This window comes from Electrophorus electricus, chromosome 4, assembly GCF_041902795.1.
Source record: "Electrophorus electricus isolate QZ-2024a chromosome 4, ASM4190279v1, whole genome shotgun sequence".
Taxonomy (NCBI): Eukaryota; Metazoa; Chordata; class Actinopteri; order Gymnotiformes; family Gymnotidae; genus Electrophorus; species Electrophorus electricus.
In genome coordinates, this window is record NC_137500.1 from 37862501 (window position 1) to 37883359 (window position 20859).

Genomic DNA, 20859 nt, shown 5'->3' on the forward strand with positions numbered 1-20859 from the left:
TATCGCGTTACTTCGGGGCGAAACTGCTCTGCGTCCATATATCTCCAACCATTATCTATCAATTAAAGTACGTGCGTCCGGCGCAGGACGCTGTGTGGAGCTCTGGGCGCCCTGACCATCCGCTGAACCCACGCAAGCTCGGGGGGAAATGCCGCCGGCCAGCCACACTCGTTTGTCACGCCAAAACACCGGCAGAGAAAGGTCATCGGCTCCCAGCGCCACCAGCCCGAAACAGCGGCCTCTGCATTACCCGGTGCGGCGGATGCGTCTGCGACTGGGAAGACGAAGGCGCGCCGTACGCGTGTGCCCTCGCACACGCGGCTTTATCTAATCTAGGCCAACTATCTGCGTGTCTACCTCCCAGGCAGACAAAGTAATGGGGAGGGGGGAAAAAGAAACCACAAAAACAAAGCAAGCATGCGATTGCACTCTACCCTGTGTGCTTTTATGCCTCTCCTCATTATCTGCCCTTCATACGGAGGTTTAAAATGGCCAAGACCTTGAAAATCAATAACACAAGCCTGGACCCTCGAGTGGGAGACACATGGCTATGGAAATGAGCTGACATTTCCACCCCCCCCCCGTCACCTCTGCTTGGCCTGCTCTGGTCCTCCTTGTTATCCACTGTATCAAAAAGCTCTGAATGGCCTATTAAAGACTCTCTCAGCCAGCACCAGCAAACTCAGATTATCTCTCTTTCTCTCACGATCTGTCCTCACGTACTTAGGAGAATGATTTCCAAGTTCAAGCATCGAAGGCCAAGAAAAATACCATCACTTACAAACCAGGTCAAGTGGTGAAAGGAGCAAGATGAAAACGTCTGTCCACTGAGGTTTTTTTTTTTAAAAAAACAAAAAACTTCTGGCTTCCACACAATCCCTAATGCTGTAAAATGTGAACTGTGGTGGCTCGGTTGATTTATATCTCTTTATATTCCAAATTGTTTTACACTTCATAGCAGGGTTTTGAGGCACCGTAGTCACTGTTGAATTTGGATTCTCTGTCACCAGTTCCCACGAGGGTCATGGGTGTCTGCCCCGGCCCGCCCCGCCCCGCTGGGGATGGATGACCTAGAAGAGAGGAAGCAGGAGCTTACACATCATGGGCAAATGGTCAACTCTCTCCACCCAGCTCCCATCCTTTCTGGCTGGCATGATTTAGTAGGGGCTCGCTCTTCCTGCCATCATTCGTCTCGCGGAGCGGCGGGCTGCACCGGGGGAGCCTGGTGCCGTGACCCGATGGGGCCAGCCACAGAGCCTCTGCTGTTCTGCTGAGCTCGGCCTGCGGTTAACCCCTTGCTTCCCCGTACTCAGCCTGCAGGCTCTGAATGGTCAGTGCTGGGTGTCTTGATAATGGAAACAGATCTTAGATAAAATACAGTTGTATTTTCAAAGGAACAAGTTCTATTTCTAAGTGCTATATTTGCAATGAATATAAGGTGTTGTTCGGGACAGGACTTTTTGCTTCCTTAGAACTCGGACGGATCTGTCGACTGTGTTCATGCTGCAGTTCTAGCGAGGAGGGAATATTGTTTTGTGTTCCTTGTCGTATTCATTACTAGCATTTCATGATTTGCCCCCGAATTGCAGAATTGTAAATGTAGAGTAATAATAAACATGAACAAAACCTCTGTTCCGTTTGCTCCAGAGAGGTGGCAGTAATGAGGCACAGGGGGATAAGAGTAACTAATGAAGAAGATGGAAGTGATGGAGATTATCATCAACGTCATACCAAGCCCTTCAGTAACATTCTCTCTCTCTCTCTCTCTCTCTCTCTCTCTCTCTCTCTCTCTCTCTCTCTCTCTCTCTGTGTGTGTCTCTTGCTGTTGAATGGACCATTAGAAATTCACTAATCAGGTAACTTGAACAAGCAGCTCCAGGTCCTTGTAGAGGAGAGTGCGTGTGTTGAGTTGTGTGCTCAGATGCGGGATCTGTGAGAACATCCATTTCCTGCAGTCAGGACCAAGCTTATGGAGGCCCAGTCTGAATCCGTGTCAAAAAAACGTCTGTCATTAGAAGCGTCGCCGAAATCTCCTGCAACTTCTGACCCTGAGACCAACCCCTTGGGATATCCAGGTTATGGACTACTTTGATGTATTATTTCACAGTGTGTCTGTAATGACTGTATGTTGAGTCTTCTATCACTCAGATTAGGCGTGGGCACCGTTTATTATGTCTAGAGTTCAGTCAAGTCGGTGCGTCTGGGCCTGCAGTCGTTCTGCTGAACCTCACGCATCACCCGGCCATGCAGTTGACCTCTGTGCCCTCCTTGGCCTTGCCACTGACCTCTTATCTGTAAGTCTCACGGATGCTCTCAGAGCACACCTGGTGCTGCAACAACAGGACGTTCTGTACGGTTGAGGCTCACAGCCTGCAGAAAGGAAAACTCTGTTCAGTCATACGTACCGGCCGTGACCTGGTTGAGGTGGCACTCAGCTTTGAATGCAGTCTCCTATGCAGAACTGGCCCCAGTTGGTATTGGAGTTTAACACCTGACCTAGCTAAGGTAGCAGCTCAGCTATTTTTAGCCACGGGCGAGACCTAGGGTGTGAGGGGTGAAAGCTAATGGCACAGACAATCCTCGGCGACAGCTGGTGGGCGTTGCCGTCAGGGTTATGGTTACATGTGATGCATTCGCACATCATCTCCTCCTCCGACAGGACGACGAGCTTGTGCCGCTCAAGTGCTCAGCAGTCCCGTTGAACAGAGGGGACAGTTCGGATTATCGCGACTGTGGCGGTTTATTTCAAAATCAAATGTGCAGTGTTCAAGCATACAAGTCATGTAGAATAATTTTTTTAAATCTACATATATACAAAATCATTTTTAGATTAAGTGTAGCTTATATTTTTAATAACTGCAATATATAGTTCTGGGTGGCAGTAACCGCGTTGTGCCAATGAAGAGGCAGAATGAGGGGTGATATATTCCCCAATGCTCAGATTAACATAACATAAAGGAGCACCATATCTTGCATGCTGTCAGTCTCTCTATTACACATTACACTGTGGAGTGGGATAGAGCACAGCGTCACGGAAACCGAGCGGGGGGTAGAGGGCGAGGAGAAGGAACGGTTTAAGGGGGGAAAACAGAAGAGGAAAAGGAAGGGTTTTTTTTCCTCTCCATGTGGTCCAGTGGGACGAGGAGCTACAGCAGGCATACAGAGTGACATTCGGCCTGATAGAGGACATCATGTCACTGGAGACCATCAGCGCGGCATGAAACGCGCACACACATACACGCGCAGGCACACACACAGATGTTGGCTGTGTGGAACTAGGCAAAGCTGTGTTTGTGTCCCGCAGGGAAAGGCTGTTAGGGCAGAACTACTACACTGGCACATTTTCTACAGCATACATTACCCAGGCAGACAAACAAGCCATGCAAAATGTGATGTGTGTGTGTGTGTGTGTTGTGTGTGTGTTGTGTGTGTGTTGTGTGTGTGGTGTGTGTGTGTTTGTGTGTGTGTGTTTCTGTGTGTGTGTGGGTGGGTAGAGAGGGCCTGTGTTGCGGGTGGAGGGGGAGTGGAGAGGTGAGTGCTGGTGGTAATATAACCATATGCTGGCTGTTAACAGAACGAAAAGTAACGACATCACCATGATCCATCTTCATTAGAGAGTTTCCCTCTCGTTCCTGCACCTTAGTGGCGATGAGCTGCAGGGGTCACCCACTGCAGAGCGCTGTCTCCATCACCTCCTCCAGCGCTCCCGTTTCCTCGTCACCATCTGCCTCGTTCTTTTCCTGCCTCTCTCTTCCTGTCTCCCTCCATGTTTCCTTCTCACGCTTCCTGTTTCTCTTTCAGACCTTTTACTCACTCTCTCTCTATTGTTCTAGCCCTCTCTTTCTCACTCTCTGCCTTTACCACTCTTCCCGCCGCTGACATTAACGCCGTGGTACTGTGCGGAGGTCCGTCATCCTGGCGTCCTCCTCCGTACCGGCTTCTCTGCCTGCACGCTGGCTGCTTTTCAAGGGCATGACTGAAATCCCCAAACCTGTCGCTTCCTGCTGACTGATCCATCGCCAGCTCCCGCACACAGACTGAGACGTTTAGTCCAGCACTGTGAAGCACTACTGTTCACACACACACATTCAATCACACGCCACGAGCACACCAGCCAACCAGAAGCTGAGGACTGACGTGCCCACGCACGTGCATGTCAGGGCTGCACAATGAATCGTTTGTTAATTGATATTAAAATATTGCAGTAGTGGCTGCAATATGCAAATGGACATTGTAATGAACCGGAAGGGTTTTTTTTAATGCATGCAGGGAGCATCATGACTAAACTAATGCACTGGATGAGTCTGTGGAGGTCTGACTGATTCACAGGGTTCAGTGCCCTCTGGATTCTGCTTACTAGTGTTATAGCAAATACTGACATGCCCAGAGATGTGTGTGTGTGTGTGTGTGTGTGTGTGTGTGTGTGTGTGTGTGTGTGTGTGTGTGTGTGTGTGTGTGTGAAGAATCTTCCTGTATAAACACTGTGGTAAGTGCACAAATGAAAAGGGGCTTTATCTCTCTCATCAAGCGGTAACACAGAGAAGACTAAGTGCCACACTGTCACCATAATTACATGATTTATGTCATTCTGCAGCCCACAGGCCGCCGCACAGACCTCCCCCCGCTGATTCATGGGGAAAACTCTGAAGCACCTTTGGAGGGCACATCTAAAGAATTACCTTGATTCATACAGCGATGTTTGTCTAAATAAATGGAGGGTGATCAATCTTGAGTGCGGCCAGTAAAGCCGGTTTCTGCTCCTCCGGCTCCTGCCAGTCTGAAGGATGAGTCTGAGGGCATTAGATGAGACCACATAATCAAGGAGCAATCCAAAAATGTAACAAAATCGCCAACCCCAATATCTCTTCTTTGCTTTCGATTAGGTACGATGAAATTGTTTTATTCCCACTAATTCAAACGTACCGGAAACCCTCGAGGGGCTGTTGGAGTGTGCGCGCTGTAAAAATAGAGGGGGTGCAACAGCGCAGCGACTCCGGCAGCTGCACGCGAGCCGGGTGTTGCTGCGTTGGTTGGGGGGCAAACATTAATTATAGCGCTGGCAGGAACTGCCCTGCTACGGCACTGACATACCGCCCTTCACTGCCTCCGCGCTGAGGGGGTTTCTTAACCTACCGTTTCACACACGTTGCTCCAGCCATGCCGCAGGACAGAGGGCTGCGTGCGTGCGTGCGTGTGTGTGTGAGAAACAGAGAAAGAGAGAGAGAATACTATAACAAAGAGCAAAGCTGCGTATGTAGATGGTGAGATGACGTGATTAATTTGCAAGCGACGTGAAAAGCACAGCGGGGTGTGAAAGAGATTCCTTGAACTAGGGCATTATGGAGCGGAGAAAGGTCTGCAATCTCGAGCTCCTCCCTTCTCTCAGTGGTATCTCAACGTTACGGATCAGCTCGAGGCGGGATTATTCCGCGTGTGCGCGCTGCCTCCTGCCCTGTTGTATGACAATATCTCACAGTATCTGGACACGCTGCCTGTGTTGTCGTCGATAATATGGCTTTATCTGAACCACCGTGCGCAGCTCGGCCGGTTGTGCTGCGCGCCGCCTCTCCGCGTAAATGCTCACTCATCTGCCCTTGGGACACACTCGCTACCTAGCAGCCATGACTTTGTACCGACAACGGTTGTGACACTGGGAGAAAGGTTATCCACGTACTGTATACCTGGTGCCTAGGGCGCTGGCGTAATAACGTGTTAATCAGGCGCCCGAATATGAGACTTCGAGCAGGTGTAATTTACGCACAGATGAGACGTCCACATCACTCACTTTCATTCTTCTCCTACACAGTGAAGTCACGTTTGTATGGTTTTGTATACGCAAATAACTGATTGAAAACGTATTTCCAACTCGCGTGAGTCGAACTCACCTATCTGACTTGGTTGTATTGGAAACGTTAAGTAAGGCTCAGCGTAAAACCGTTTTCCACGAGCCGTCTGAGTAATGTCGCGTGCGGACTGTCGTCACCTCTTATCTCATTACTGCCTGGTGTCCGTTTTATTGCTATATATCGCCTGTTTTGCATTTTAATGAAATGCTAATGAAATCGACCTGCCTGTTTGCTGCATACTCTGCAAGGATCATACCTGTGCCCGTGACCCTCCTGAACAGAGCTGGAGCCGCTTGGCGCGAGCCCGGGTCCCCATGTATATTTATAAGCGAGCTGCATGCGTGCAGTGCCTTGCCACATCCAGCCATGTTTTACCCTCAGTACCTCATATTATAAAACCGTCCAATTAGAACGCCATCACTGTATCATTACACGGGCTGCTGACCACCTGAAATGGGCTTTACCGCGCGGCGGGACGGTGGCACCGGGCCTCGCAAAGGTAAACACAACTAAACACGCGCGGTTCATTTAGGTGTAGCGCCTGTGAGCCTTGCTTCACCACGTATATGATTCATTTTCTATCACGGAGGTATGTAAATTGTTTTTTGTTTTTTTGTTTTTTTTGGATATCTCTACATTAAAGAACGCCTCCAAAATGTGTTCTCTGTGATCACGTGTCGTACTTTTGCCCACTTATCACGAAATGGGCTCGTGTGTCACTGAAATAGTTTTGAACTGGAAAATGAGATCAAATGGAAAGCAACACCTGAAGGGTTATGAAATGCAGCCTAATTAATCAAATTACTGATTTGGAAATTGTAGCCAAGCATGAAACTAAACCGCAGCTGCTACAGTTTGATCACTAGCGTTTCAATAGCACTGTTTTGTGTCGCTTGATTTTTTTTTTTTTTACGTGTTGTTAAAGTATTAAACAATGAAATATGAAAGTTTAGGATATGAATAATGCTTTGTGCGAGTTTGAATGATTGTGTGGACTGTATATTTTCGTGTTGACAGCTTGAGTGGATTGTTAATGTGGTGCCAGAGGCGATCCTGTTGATTTCTCTCTCTCTCTCTCTCTCTCTCTCTCTCTCTCTCTCTCTCTCTCTCTTTCTCTCTCTCTCTCTCTCTCTCTCTCTCTCTGTGTGTGTTCCTGACTGACAGGGACGTGCTCCTAAAGCTCACTGTCATACGAGCTTCAGCAATTACATGTCAGATTCAGCTGGGAGCCACACAGTGAACAGAACACATAATCTCCATCAGAGATACATTTTCCACTGCTCATGTATCGCATAGGTACTGGAGTTTATAGACTGCATCAAATATATAGGCTTACTGTACATTACTGGAATCATTTCCCTTAGACCTAACAGGTCTGAAATGAGCCTTGTGAAGTTTCAGTTGGTCGTAGGTTATTATAATGCACTGTATCTTTATGGCACTCAGGGTACCAGTGGATTATGGTGTGTGTACTAAAACACGTGCCATTTGTCTTTGTTTCCTTGTGAAGAAAAGCAAGCTAGATGCAACCCAGCTCAAGCAGTTCATGCGCTTTCACCACACGTGGTGCATGTGCTCTTGGCAGGCCGCTAACAAGGTCTCTGATTTGTTTGGTTTCCCCAGATTAAGCAGGGTTACGGCACCCACGATGGCCGTTCGAAACCTGCGTGTGTGTGTGGCAATGTGCTTAACGAGCATCTAGAGGTGTGTTGTGCTATTACTTATGCTCAGACTCACACCGCCGCCATAACGTTCTCAGGATCCGTGACTGCAGATCTTCACCACGCCATCGATTTTGCTGATCTGTCTTTTTATTGTGAGCTAACACCATGATGCTGGATTGGAGATCCAGGGCATTTATAGTGGGTAGAAATAGAAAGGCAGCCTCAGACCTGGTGGGGGGTATAGATAGCTGTTCTCTGTGTGTGTGTGTGTGTGTGTGTGTGTGTGTGTGTGTGTGTCTTTTTCTCTCTCTCTTTCGCAGCGAGACATAAAGTGGCTATGGCGGCCCTCATCATGCACACTGGCAGTGGGCTGATGGTTATTGCAGGGACCATGCCCTGCATGTCAACCACCCACCAAATAACTCCAGTCATTTCCTCCTGCGCTATTAGCATCCGGGCCCTACCCACACGCCCATTACTCCACCTACTGCACCGGAGCGGGGCGAGGATGAACAGCCGCCTGGGAGGAGGGGAGTATTGGAGAGAGACGGAGGAGAAAAAAGAGTGGGGGGGGGGTGGGGGGGCAGGAAGACGAGATGGAGTAGGAACGGGCGTGAAATTGGTGGACTCAGCTCTTTCCCTGTGAAGATGCACAACCATCTGGGCATAGTCGGGTGCGGGCGTCTGGTCGTCGCCGGTCCGGGGCGGAGTGTGATGTGGCAGCGTGTGATTGGCACTGCCAGCAGCCCGGGTGCATGATGTATGAGCTCCTGCAATGACGCTGTCACCTGCGCCGTGCTGGGAAGGCACGGTTCTCACCTTATCTGTTCCAGAGTCTGCCCCGCACAGCGGTACGCATGCCGCAGCTGCACGCCACATGCGATGCACACGCACGGCGCCAGTATGCTACCCACAATTCACCCGCACTGCATCAGCACACCGTGCACAAGGCATATGTGCTGCGTCCGCACACTATCCGCACTGGGTACACACTGCACCCATACACCACACACGCTGCACCTGCACTGCTCCCGTACCGCACCGATACAAGACCGGCACTGCACATGTACTGCACACGTTCTGCACTTGTATGCCACCCACACTGCACCCACACGTGCTACAGTCTGACCCGATCAACTGAAGCCCAGGCAGAAAACAGAAATTTAATGGCTTGCCCAGAAGCAGTAATTAAAAAGGATTATTAGATTTTTGTCTAAAAGTGTAAAAATAAAAAGGAATTTACGGGGTTGGGCAATGTTATGTTTAAGTAATTACCTATTTATTTTTTAGTTTCATGAAATTTGTGCCTTAAAACCAAATTACATACATACTAGTAGAATTAACAGCTACCAAGACATTTTAATTGTCTTTATATATATATTTATATGTGTGTGTGTGTGTTTGTGTGTGTTTGCGTGTGTGTGTGCCTGCGTGTGTGTGTGCGCGCGCACATGCATGCGTGTGTGCGTGTGTGTTTGTTTGTGTTAAGATGTTATACTTAATCCTCTCCTCTGTTAGGTTGTCCTGCCCAGTGGTGCCAAAATGATCATCTCTGTACCAGCAGGTGATAAATAACACTCCCCATTATGATTAATACAGCTCACTAGAGAGAGGGATAGAGAGAGCAAAAGAAAGAGAGAGGGAGAGAGGAATAGAAAAAAAAGCAAAACAAACTTGAATAGAGGAACACAACTGGCAGAGAAGCAGGAGATAATTGTTGTGGGTACCATGGAAACTGAACTGGGAAGGAAGAATATTGGGGTGTGTGTGTGTGTCTGTGTGTATGCTGAAACCATATTGGAGCATCCCTGGTGCCCCCCCCCCACCCCCACCCCTTTTGGTTTGTGTGTGTCCTCTGAGAGTTCATTACCCACCACTCTACTCACATAGCCATTTCCTATCCTTTATTGCCCCTTTAAGCCCCCACACACGTATAAAGAGACAGAGTTATAGCACAACAATGCACTTTTTATACACAGTGTATTTATAGTAAACATAAATTAGTGTTGCTTTTGGTCTGAGGTGGTTTGTTGTGGCCTAAGTCTTTCCAATATTTTTCATTTTGCTCACGGTGTCTGGTTACCTCTGATTTTTCTTCTTTATATTACACAGATGGTTAAAGGAAGGTATTAACTCAGCCCTGAGTTAATGTTATGTTATGTTTCTTATTTAATAATAGACTATCACAGAAATGCACCCTTCACCTCATGCAGCTATACCATAACCTTTCCTCACCTTCTGCCATCCTCCTCTCTTTTGATTGGCCGAGGCCTTCAGACAGACGATTGATGGGAGCTGTCTTGCCCAGTCCTAGTTGAGCTTTGCTGTGACCTCGGTGTCTGGTCCAGTGAGCGACCTCTGTGGGGTTGAGCCTGTGGTCAGCCAGGCCAGTAATGACTTCACAGCTTATGGGTAAATATGAGCGATTGGTAATTGAGCGCAGTGTGTGAGTGGGAGAGCATGCTCACCAGAAGCCTACAGGCCAGGCTTTGTGTAGCTGGCAGAGCCGGCTGGTGTCACACAGAGGGCAATGTTGTGGCAGCGTAACCCGTGCGAACCTCCGGGGTTAAGTGGTGTCAGGATGCAAGCACAGCAGCCCTGCCTGTGGGCCTGAACTCCAAACTCTGAACCCAAAGCCCTGCCTTCCTTAATGTCCTCTCAGAGACTGAGATAAAGAGCAATTGGGACCAAACTGGCTGCACTCGAAAAGAACTGAGTGAATGTGATGTTTACGTTTATAGCATTTAATGAGGCATGTATCATTCTTTCTGCTGATTTTAGCCTAGACTTGTAATTCTCTGGCAGCATCTAATCTCGATGACCCTCCACCCTTTTTAAACTTCTGTTTGGTTTTGATGCTGTTTAACCCTTTGTTTGCTTCTGTGTGTTTCCACACAGAACAAATCTGTTATGTTTTCTCCTAACTGTGGATGAAGAGGTGTCAGTCCCAGAGAGCTTCTGGTTCCCCTGTTCTTTCCTGGCCTCTGCAGGCATAGCAGCTGGGACACGTTCGCATGCTTATTTGCACGAGCGGCTAATCTGCTTGTAATCTCGGAAGTGTCGCTGCTGTGAGGTGGCCACGTCCTGCACCCACGCTGGGCATGCTCCTCCCGGGTAGAGCTAGAGAAAGCCGGCACGTCACGTTAATCTACACCCGCTGCGTGGCTCAGGAGTTGGGGTGGGAGCCTGGGTCCTGCACGTGTGCGGATGTGGGTGTGTGTGTGTGTGCATGCATGTTTGTGTGTGTGTGTGTATGTTAGAAGGACTCATACCCCACAGAAGAGGCATTGTACTACATGAAAGCAAAGGAAGTTCCCCAACTCTCCCACTGTACTGCATGTGCGCAGCTCAGCCACTTGGCTAATCTTTCAAGTCCAAACTGAGGGCGGAAAGCAGGAGACAATAGTGCCTGTGCTCCTTAACCCTAGCCTGTCTCCCACTCATTTATCTGTGTTGAACCACTTTAGGGTGATGATGTCCAATCAGTCAGCGCATCAGCCCTGCTGCTCGCACTAACAGCTGACCCCGACTTGGCCTCTGGAGCTCGGCACGCAGAGGACTCTGTCCGCCGCTTTCCGTCGACATGCGAGGTCTCCGTCGTAGCGCAGCTGACAAAAGCCAGCACGTCTAGACCCGGCCCACCCGGGCCATGTCGCGGCAGAGTTGGAAAGGCAGAACGGTGGCAGAGACGGTAATGTCACCATGGAGTTGTGATCCAGAAACCAGCGGAGCATCAGTGAAATCAAATCAATGTCTGGTTCAGTGTCTGGCTTCCGAGTGCAGTGGTTCCTTCCATAGGGTTTCCAGAATGTCAGCTCAATCACTGGTGCAGCTTTTAGAAGCAAAGTTTGAAAGAAAATAAGGGTGAAGCAGGGAAGGAAAGACAGACAGAAAGAGACGTGGGGGGTAGGATGGGGAGGATGGAGCCCTGACCAGTGTGAGCAGTGGTGGGTTAAGTGAGAAGTGTAATGGTGCACTCTGGGTGCACTGGTGAAGGCCACATCAGCTGCTGGCATTTTTGTAACTACATTAAACAAACCCTCGGAAGGCCCCAATGATGCATGCAATCTTAATTTTTATTACCGCAATTTATTATACACTCCCCCAGCTAATGACAGATCCAACTGTCATTAACAGATTAATTAGAATTTCCCCGTGTGTGCACTCAGACTCTGAGACAGCACACACAATGTGTGTGTGTGTGTGTGTGTGTGTGTGTGTGTGTGTGTGTGTGTGTGCACGCATAAAGGGTACAATAACAATGTTTGAATCAAGGCTTGGCAAACAAGGTGCCTCAGAGCTTGTAATGTCTCAGAATATATCCCAATTAAAAGAATTAGACAAACGTAGACATAAGGTAAGATGGTGGCTACTTTTTCTCTGCTATCTCTCTCTCTCTCTCTCTCTCTCTCTCTCTCTCTTTCTGTAAACAAAGCCAGACATCGTAACAATTAACTGCAGTACTTTTGCTACTGTTCCATAACTTCATTTGCCATATTACATCTCTCTGTTATACGTTGTATTTGAAGTCTCTTCTCTCTGTCTGTTATGAGTAGGTAGATTAATCTTACTTCTTCTCTTCCTCTCCATTTTGTCTTTTACCCCCCTCCCCCAGTCTGTCTCAGTGTAGTAAAAAAGACTCCCTTCACCCCACGGGGTCGAACACACGGAGCGGCTCCTGACATCGCTATCAAAGAGCATAACGGTCCAGAGATGTGTCCTCTGCTTCACCTACCACTGGGCCTCTGGCTTCAGTGCTGACCCGGCCCGACCCTGGCCTGCTACAGGGGTCCCCCCCAACCTCACCTCACCTCACCTCCAGAAGGCTACATATGAACGCGGGCCATCATATGATACGGCACACACTCTGACCGCATACCATAGGAAAGCTCACATTCTACAGAAAGGATTATAAATCACCGACAGCTAGACATGATGTACTGCCGTGCTAGAACTGTCCCACTCCATTAGAATATCTGTGCTACATCAGGTAGCCTTTACTTAGAGCAGATAATCCATCACTAAGTTGTTTTTTGTTATCATTATATTATTATTATAACCTTTAGCACATAAGTTTCCATTTCCTATGTAGAATATACAGACAGATCAACAAGACTGCTCTGATGGTGTTTTGTATTTGATTTTGCTGTGCTATAATGCTATAAAGAGTTTGATTTTTGCTGTTTGCATCTTATATGATATTATGATATTATAACAGTTCTATTGTGACTTATCTTACCGTTGTAATGTTTTAGTGGAGTCCAAGCCTGTGTGAGACTAAGGTTTCATGATGATTGATATTGGTCTTTGTGCTAGATCAGAGCGACTGATATATTTGGATCTGTTATAGTGACTTAACTAATAGATTTACCCCTGTGCCTTGTAGTCTGGGTGACTGACAGATTTTCTTCTCCTACACAAGTGCCGGTGATTGATTTGCCACCGCGTGTTGCAGCGACTGCGGTAAGACGCAAGTCGGGCATGCTGACAGGCTCGACAGAACTGGCTCAGGTCCTCGCAGAGAGAACGAAACAAAGAGAGGAAGTGGTGAGAGAGAGCAGAAGAACACCTGGTAAGAGGCTCTGGGGAAGGCGAGGGAAGTCGCAAGGAATTTGGCCATATCTCAGCCACTTGTGCAAGCGCCGCGGGCTTTTTCCCGCCGCAGCTTCGAGCTCCCACACCGAGCAGCGCTCTCAAAGGTCACTGACAGCCAGACGCACGCTGAGACGTGCACTCCCAGCACAGGAGAGCCCAGAACACGCGTTATTAGGTCTGTTAAAGCATAGAGGTGACCTGCTCGCAGGGCCGATATAATACTCTACAACTCTGAAACTTTATTCCCACCACCGCTCTCTGAAACAACAGGAGCGGTTTCATGTCCGAGGTTGTTATTGAGCTATACCTCAAGAAGTGTAGCCGCGGTCCTTGCATGTATATGACTGCAGAAATATGCATGTTGTGTTTAACGCGCTTGATTAGGAGTACTAGGAGAAGAAGCACATTATGAAATATTAAATAGGAGTGTGGGGCAGAGCAATAAAAGCATGGTAAGAGAGTGTGACAGGCCAAGGTGGAGGATGTATGTGCCTCACATCCCAAATGAACACACTAAGACTAATACTGGTGGACCTTATGTTTCATTTATGTACCCACACTCACTGGGGGTGGGGTTCATTAAAGATTAATTACATCAAATGCAGGGACAACACTCACCTCCAGCCACTTCACTGCTCCAACCACTCTGGACGTGCACGCGTGCACACGCACGCTACCTCGTGTATGCTTGAGCAGGGATATGGTCTGAAAGAATCAGAGAAAAAAGAAAGATGGGCAGAAATAGACTGACAAGCGAGCAATCCCGACCTGACGCCCGTCGATCAAGAAATCACAAAACCTGTGTGAGACATAGATGAGATAGAGTGTGTGGTAAGGCTTGGGCCAGGATTGCTCAGCCTATCGTGGAGCTAGACATGCCACAGCTTAAACGTGTATTTTGTCATTTTGTTATTTGTTCCTGCAGAAGTGTAAAACACAATAAAGGCATTATCTTCTATAAATGACAGTACAAGCAAGTTTCAATTTGTCTGAAGTTACTGCAGGTTTGCATTATAAAACCGTGAGCTTCGTGAGGCCTCGGGCAGTCTGGCGCCAGGCAGAAACGTTAGGGTCATTAGCTCCCATGCTTTGCTGCTCATCTGAGGAGCAGTTGTCTCTCCGCCTGTTTGCAGCAGTATATTACAGCACGAGCTCCCTCGAGCTCACCCCCAAACAAGCCCCGAGCTGCCGAAAGTCTCCCACAAAGAACCATGGAAACCAGGCATTGTTCCATCCTATAATATTCCTTATGGCTGAGAACTGGGAGGAGGGGGAGAGAGCAACCGAGTCAGACTGACCTTACTGTAGGCTGAGAAATACCTCAGAGTAAAACTCTACTTAATCAGGCCGTAATCAGATCAATAGGGTTGCACAGGCTGCAGGGCTGCTTTTAATGTCTAGGCACTCACACAGATGAAGGAGTGCACTGATAACATCCTCAGCTGGAAGCAGAGCACTTGTGCTCTCCATCCCCCAAATCCCCAATCAAACACTGGCATTTCAGATTTGCCTTCTCAAGTCATGATGACAGCATATCCTCGGGCTGAAAAATTCGGACTATTTTTAAAAAATAAAATAAAATAAAATCTTTTTGGAGGCTAGCCATGTGTTTGGGTTCTCTGGCAAATGCTGGACTTGAGGGGAGGGATGTGGGCCGTTATTATACAGTTTTGGACACAAATTGCACGATCGATTTGTGGTACAGTGCGTCAGAAGTGATTGATGAAGTGCCCAGGCCGCTCACACACACCTCCGAGCCTCACACACTTGCCTCAGTCCGCTAAACTACTGCACAAAGCTAACTATGTCAGTCCACACACTTACAGCTGCTACTGTACGAGAGAGAGAAAGATAGAGAGAGAGAGAGAGCGAGAGAAAGAAAATGATTATTATTATTGAATCTTATTATTATTTAATGTATTTGAATCTTTTGCTGTTTGGGGGTAGGTGTTCCACTAAAGTCTTACTGATTCATTTTTACAGACAGAGGGAATGAGGTAAAGAATTATAGAGCGAGGGAGTGATGCGATTCCACTGTACAAAGCCACTCAGATGCTGAAGCTACAAAAGAAATCCATTGTCTTGGTACTGCCTTAGCGCTGACAGAAATTAAATTGTGTCCGAGGACTTTTTATATAGCAGCACAAGGTCTGAGACAATATTGCCAGTGGCTTGCAACTCTGCTCCAGACACACAGTCCTGTCTCTGTTTGCACTGAGACATAAGACTGCACATTCTTCTCTGTCTCCAAAAATCTATAAGACTCCCATTTAACCCTGGACAGAGAGTTCCCTGTGCGACTGCTAGAAAATACTGTATATCTAAATTTAATGACCCCGCAAGGCTGTTGCTAAGGGTTACTGAGAAACACACAGACATTAGAGATCTTTAATAGAAAGATATGCCTGATTCGTCATATGCAGTCCAAGTGCCTATGTGCTGAATCATCAGATTGTTGCTAATCTGCACCATTATAGATTCTAGCAGTTTACATCTGGATTCATGTTAATGAAGCTGTGCAAAGATTTCAGTTCATATCAGGAACTGAATGCCCGGGATTTTCTGAGCTGCTCTGTGTTAAATTCATGTGACCTGCCATGAGTCTTGTGCTGGGAAACACACACACACAAAGTTGATTTAGTTTCTATATTTGTACTGGACCCGGGACAGCTGAACTGAGACATGTTAGAGCAGAGTTTTATTTGAACAGGCACTGATACACATTGCAGACTATGTACACGTTAACATTTGCCTTTTATATTTACAGCCGCTGCCCCGCGGGTAGAAACTGCTGCACTCCATCTTGATAAAACATCGCTTGTCAGCGTGTTTCGACATGAAATCAGGGTAAGATTGTGAATATTTGATGAACTGAAGTTGAATTTGCAAGGAATCAACATTAGCCATCTCCAAAATGCTTTAGCATGATTAACTTTGATTTTTGATTGAAAAGCCAATTTCATTAAAACTTAAAAACACTGAACAAAATTTAAGCTAATATGTACATCAAATGATTTTGCAGGCCCAGGATCCAGACATTTCAAGTGACATCTATCATAATTACATATATTTCTGTGTATACAGAAATACTGATTTCTTCCTTTTCATTCATGGCTTCTTATGTGCTTGCTAGCTCAGGGATGGGCAACGTCCTTGTCCAGTTTGGCTCCAATGTTCTGCTCAGGAAGTGCACTAGAAGTCGTTGATCATCTACAGATGAAGAGCAGGGCAGGGTATCACCATCACTGCTTCTTCTGTATGACACAGGCAAGCCCATTCAAAGCTCCCTGACGAAACTATTTTTTATAAAAAAAAAAAATGTAAAGTGTTTCTGATGTGGGTACAGATTTCTCGCTGGCTTGTGGGGACATGCCTTTACCTCATTCTGCTCTAAACAAATTATGGAAGTTCATGATACCACACACAATTTGTAAAGTCTGACAAACAGCTCTGGATAATGTAGCTCATTTCTTTTGACTGACCGGCTGTGACAAAGGTCAAGACCAACCTGAGTCTCGACACAAGGCCAACAGGTAGTAAGCATGAGCCCTGAGCTCCAGCCCAAACAGCTAGCGAGTCGGCACAGCAGCCAGAGCACCGTTTCACCTGCCTGAAGCACTGAGCCACCCTCTCTCTGGCTCCTCCACCTTACCCCTTCCATGGGTCTTTTGCCCTCCAAAGCTACATCATCCAGGGTAACACCCATGACCCTCACCAGGGTTCCCACTCTGGGCTTTAAGCCGTCCCCCTAACGGCAGGGGGTGGGTTCGTTATCCATGAGCACATTCCCGATGGACTTTGCATAACCATCCCACCATTGGCGATGAAGGCCGAAGGGATCGACCATACCTAGGTCTCGAACCCAGGCCCAACAGGTGGTAAATGTCAGGGGGTGATGGTCTCTGTCACCACACTGACACATAAGTTTTATAGCTTTATATTTAAATTGAAAAGGTGAGATGCTCATTCTGTGTGGGGGGTGGGGGGGGGTGTTGGGTTGTATTTTTCTGGTGAGTTCAGTGTTCAGTGGTCAAAAAGACAAGAAATATGTTGAATGCACAGACCATATTCTCTTTCTCTATCAGTAATGGGTTATGAGGGATCATATAGAGGTCATATCATAACATGGCAGACAATAAGACAATAGAGAATATGATGAGGGCACAGCTATCTTTCCTGAACTTCATACACTTACACTCACACACACACACACACACACACACACACACACACGCATACACACACACCAAACATACACGTGAACTCGTCTCTCACCCTTCCAACATCTGCTCGTTATAAATAGATTCATGTAAAACTTCAGCACTTTCAAAATATTGTTCATGACTGTTATGGTGGTGGCCTTTGTCCATGACAGATCGCTTAAGTAATCCACTTTGATAACTTGCAACACTTGGATACCAAACAAAACACCCCTACAGCTAATGCAAAGGCCCTCACAGAGACATGCACACACAATGAAAAAAAAGCAGAGATATCAAAGCATCATTAACAGTAGGTCTGCTGCATTTTACAGTAAAATACAGTAAAATATTAAAGTAACATTTTGAGATTACACAGATACTGGGGCAGTATAGGCAATGCCTAAACTCAAAACTCTCATTCCTTTGCCAGAGGGGCAGTTTACGGTATTTACTTTTCATGTTTAGTTTACAGTACATACATTACGTTTTTACACCTCTGTGGACAGGATACACCATCCTGTTCTGCTCAGTCTGCTCATGCTGATAATAATGTTATGGAAAGTAAAACTGCATATTATCATACTTAAGTAGATTTACCCTTCTATTGCTCATTGCACTTGATTATTATTATTCTGCATTGCACTAAATCGGTAACTACTTTGTTGAAACTTGTTGAAACCTTATTTACTACGCATGCTCCGTGTGAGTGGCAGTGTGGTTGCCGAGGCGGGTGGTGGGAGGGTGTGTTAAATGGGCTGCGTTGTCCTCGACTCTCTGTAGTGCCTCGGGGATTTGTCTGCTGTGTGAGGAAGCTCGCAGGACACACCTCACTGCCTTACCGCATCCCAGTAGACAGGACTCGTCCTGAGACAGATCATGTCCCACAAATGACACGGCCTGGCAAAACCTAGGCCTCCCCTTCCCCGCCTGCAGCTGGTCGTTTAGCAGACGTTTAGCACACGGTCCGGACCGTGCGGTAACCCGATCCTTAACCTGGCCGGGGCCGACGCCACACAATGTGCAAGCCCCTTGCGCTAGTGAGGTGGAACTGCATTGCCACAACCTGAACAGATGGTCTTTCTCCCGCACACTTACACACTCGCAACCTTGGCTGAGCCAACACGTCTCACACTCACACAGGCAGCGTGTCCTCCGGCATGTGGGGCACGAGGGTGAGGAGAATCCTTTGCGTTTCGGTGGTGCGACTGCACCTTCATGTCTAGAAACAAAGCAGATTCTTCAGGATTAATAGCACAGATATTGCATGTAAATATTTGCACTGTTGTCTGTTTGGTTTGGCGGTGTGTGAAAAGGGAGGTCGCACACCTTTCAGGCAGGAACAGAAGCTGTGCAGCTGCAGGGGATCAGCCCGGGGAGGAACGCTTTCAGATTATGTCTGGTGCTCAGGACGCTTCCCAAAATTTCCCTGTTTGAATTCAGCCCATTTATCATTATTCTCTTTGGCAAGCACAATGTCATCTGCTCCCAGAAGAATTATAGGATTGCACTGCAGAAGACAAACAATTTACTGGCACTTTGCCTCACTGAGCAGCACTGTCTGCCTGCCAGTAGCCATCCATTTCACTATTCACACCATGCAACACAAAATAGACACACGCAACACAGCACAATATGCTAACAACGCAAGCAGAAACTCTTAGTGCTTATGTCAGTTTTAGGTACATTGTGGAAAAGCACAGCAGACAATTTTAATGGAGAGAGAGAGAGAGAGAGAGAGAGAGAGAGAGAGAGAGAGAGAGAGAGAGAGAGAGAAACTCGAACTGTGCATAAACTGTTCATGAGAGGGCCTTCACTAAACATGAAGCTTGCTCAGTTTTTGTAAAATCATTGTTCATGTTTTAGAAAGATAAGCCCATTCTAGGGACATAAGCAGAAGTAGCAGGTTAAAGCTTAATTATGTCCACTTTTTGCATACATACAGAACTTTTAATTGATCACATTTAATGATAGCATGCAAAATATATTCAGTTGTTCTACAGCTGTGGACACATAATTGCACAATGCACACAATAACCTTCTATATACACTGACAGACCTGAAAAAATCATACAGACAGCAATTACATGCTGACTATATGTCTCAGTCTTTTTTGCAAATATGACTGTGATTGTGCCCCCAACTTTGTAAACTATTCCACTTGTAAATTTTTCAGCAGTAAAAGTGGGCAAGATGAAATACAGCACAAAGAACAAGAGGCTGCAATGGATAAAGCCAAAACAACCCCCCCGCCCCCCGTTAAAAAAAAGATGAGCGGGAGGTGAGAGGTGAGCGAGGCTTTTGGCTGTGTACTCGGTGTCGATTCCCTGTTGGTGCCCAGTGGAAATGAGCTGTGAGGAGGTGCAGCAGGCCTCCAGCCCCGCAAGGAAACAGCGGAGGGAGGGAGGGAGGGAGGGAGGCATAGTGCAGGAAGCTGTGGATGAGATGTAGGCCAGGAAGCAGGCTGACAGGCGAGGCCCACCGCACCCTCTCCCTCCTCCCACCAGTGGCCCGCACTCAGCCTGTTCCTCCACAGCCCTGCGCTCTCCCGACATTTACATTATTCAAAGATAAATGCATTGTCAATTCTGTGTCTCCACTCCCTAGATATGTGCGCTACTCCAGTCCCTCAGCAGCCAAAGGTGCTCTCACCTCCGCTGCCCACCAGACACACTACAAATGAAATCAAATGACTGCTGCTACTGAGCAGAATAATTTAACCCTGCAGAGAGACGCTGGGCCTGTGTGTGTGTGTGTGTGTGTGTGTGTGTGTGTGTGTGTGTGTGTGTGTGTGTGTGTGTGTGTGTGTGTGTGTGTGTGTGCGCGTGCACGCGTGCGCATGAGTGGTGCGTGTGTGTGTGCGTGTGTGTGTGTGTGCGCTTTTGTGTGCACATGTGCATGTTTGGTGTATGTATGTATGTGTGTGTGTGTGTGTGTATGTGTGTGTGTGTGTGTGTGCGTGTGTGTGTGTGTGTATGTGTGTGTGTGTGTGTGTGTGTGTGTGTGTGTGTGTGTGTATGTGTGTGTGTGTGTGTGTGTGTGTGTGTGTATGTGTGTGTGTGTGTGTGTGTGTGTGTGTGTGTGTGTGTGTGTGGAGAAATTGAGTAAATACATTGCTACAGTGTTTCCAAGAATTATTTTCCCAGATTGGACAACAAATGGTAGCTGATTTAAAGCGTGGAGTTCAGCACCACTGCCATTTTTGTCCTGTATGCACTAGGCCATCCCTTCCAAGGAGTCACAGTATTGATTTTGTTATGTCATTGAATTCCCTGTGCACTAAAGTATTGCGGTGTTGCTGGCACAAAAATGGATGATGACCAAGTACCCATTCCATATGAATTCATTGTCTATGAACTTACAGTAATTTACTGTTTTAGAGGTGTGAACTTCACAAACTTATTCATATTTTTTCCCACTATTTCAAGACATCAGTGCTGTGTGTGTGTGTGTGTGTGTGTGTGTGTGTGTGTGTGTGTGTGTGTGTGTGTGTGTGTGTGTGTGTCTGTGTGTCTGTGTGCCTCCACAGAGTCTATGACTCCACTGAGATTCATC

At 47.2% G+C, this 20859-nt stretch overlaps 1 long non-coding RNA gene across 1 annotated transcript in view; it reads left to right on the forward strand.

Annotated features, from left to right (window-relative positions):
- Nucleotides 1-16372, forward strand: part of LOC145657662 (uncharacterized) — a 71302-nt gene extending 54930 nt beyond the window's left edge. The window contains exons 3-5 of the long non-coding RNA XR_014123537.1: nt 12126-13082; nt 15873-15952; nt 16239-16372. This is a non-coding gene — a long non-coding RNA (uncharacterized LOC145657662). The remainder of the gene's footprint in view (nt 1-12125; nt 13083-15872; nt 15953-16238) is intronic.
- Nucleotides 16373-20859: the final 4487 nt, after the last annotated feature.